The sequence below is a fragment of the Tupaia chinensis genome, unplaced genomic scaffold, assembly GCF_000334495.1.
Source record: "Tupaia chinensis unplaced genomic scaffold, TupChi_1.0 Scaffold000286_1, whole genome shotgun sequence".
Lineage (NCBI taxonomy): Eukaryota > Metazoa > Chordata > Mammalia > Scandentia > Tupaiidae > Tupaia > Tupaia belangeri.
In genome coordinates, this window is record NW_006159770.1 from 579,575 (window position 1) to 581,739 (window position 2,165).

A 2,165-nucleotide genomic window follows, 5' to 3' on the forward strand; every position below is an offset into this window, starting at 1 on the left:
CAGCCTCCTCCTGAGCCTGTCCTCCCATCTCCCCTTCACACGGGTTCCGGAGGAGTAGTAGCCCCATGTCTGGTGCCAGGGCTCCCTGCGCTGAACTCTGTGGCTCCCCACTGCCCGCAGGACCAAGGCAGAGCTTAGCGCCCCTCCCCAGGGCCCTGCCACCCCGCTCCTCAGCCTCTAGAGCTCTGTGCTAGCCATCTGGGGGTCCCCAGGCCCCACTAACACCCGTCACCTCCCAGGCCTTTGCCCGAACATTATTCCCTGGGAGAAGCTCTCCTCCCCCACAAGCCAAAGGAGACCCTTGGCCTCCGTCAAGAAGTGGACCGAGGACACGCAAACGGTGCTGCCCTTTGGCTGTCTGGTCCTCACAACTGGGTGGGAGGCCAGTCTGCCAGCTCCTCTTTGTGCATGAGATGAGGAATTGAGGCCCCAGGGGTGGAGTCACTCGCCCTAAGGCATGCAGGGACCCAGCCAGGATTCAGACCCTGGCGGTGTGGCTCTTGCAAGTCCTGACCCACCAGTTAGGTGTGTCCTTGTGTAGGGTGGTGTCACAGCGAGCGCTGGAACACCTAAGTCAAAATCACAGTGACATCTCTTCAGGAGGTCCCCCAGAGGGCAGGGAGACTCCCTCACTAGGGAGGCCCCCCGCACCTCTCCCCTTCCCATTGCCCAGCGCTTGGGCCAGAGCTGCGGGCTGACAGTGGCGGTGTGGCGGTCGGGGCCGCAGACCGAGGCAGCACCACCACTTGTGAGTCCCACTTACCGAGGTTGGAGGGCTTCACGGTGTTGTAGAGATTCTTGGGCGTCCTGGGGGGCATGCTGTCGGGACCCCCAATCCCCGGGGTCAGAGAGCTGCTTCGGGCCCGGTCCGGGCGGGTCCCAGGCCCCGCCTGATGCCTCAGAATGTCAACCAGAGCCCTGAAAGTAGGCGGGTAGTCAGCCGCCCCTGGACTTGGGGAGCGGGGAGGGCTCGGCCTTCTCTCCCGTCCCTTTCTCACCTGGGCCAGTCTTAGGCCGGCCCTGCTCTAGCCGGTGGCCACGCCCATTCCCACTGGCCACGCCTTGTCCCGGCCCTCGCTTCCTGCAGGAAGTGCCCCTTGCGCTAGTCCCTGGGCCCTAGCTCTGCAGTGTTCTCCCGGTGGCCCCGCCGCCCCCGAACCTGGCCTCCATTCCTGTTCCCTTGGCAGCTCTCACGTGGCTGCAGAGGGTGCCCACTGGCCCGATTATGTGGACCCCGAACCTTCGAATCTTCCTGGACTCCTCTCTTTCATGCCTTGCGGCAATAATGTCTCCACCTTCAAAGTATACCCCAAATCGGACCACTTAACACCCCTCACTGCAACTCCAGCTCACGCGCGTCCAAGCCGCAGCCTCCCCGCTAGCATCTGCACTATCGCTGGGCGCTACAGCCGAGCCTCAAGCGCACAGCTGTGATTCTTAATCACTGTCAGATGGCGTCACGCCCCGGCTCAGGACCCGCCGGGTTCCCTTGCACTTCGCACTTCGGAGGAACCAGGCCGTCTGCGTCTCCTCACGTCCTCCTCGGCCCCACACTCTCCGTGCACCGGTCTGCCCTGGTGCGCCACCCCGGGGCCTTTGCACGTGCTGGTGCCTTTGCCTGGGACGCCCTTTCCTCCCTCCTTCCCTCCGGTCTCTGCTCAGAGAGGCCGCTCTGCCCACCTGGTCTACACAGCGCCTCCACACGCTCTCAGCGACTCGCCCTGCCTTACTGTCTTCACAGACGTTGTCGGTACCCAGAGCTGGCCGCGCTCTGCCCGTGCTCGCCTGCTGCCTGCACGCTGGCATGAGCGTGAGCAGACTGCTCCCGGCGAGCCAGAGCTGTGCGCGCAGCAACGCGACTCAGCTCCCTTACGATCCCATGGGCTCCATTTTACAGACAGGGAACTGAGGCACAGCGGCGGAGCCACTTCACACAGCTGCAGGCGGCAGACCTGGTCTTGTTCACTGCTGTGTCCCCGGCTCCCGACCCACAGAAGCTCCTGGCTTCAAGAACTATTTTTTGAATGGCTGAGCTCGCCGTCCCATCTCCACTGCCGCCTCCAAGCATTTCTCAACAGCCAGGTCGGTCTACTCCCAGGCTTCCGCTCCAGCTGTGGCTGCCACCTAGAGGTCTCTGGCCACGCCCCATCGCTCTGGCCACGCCC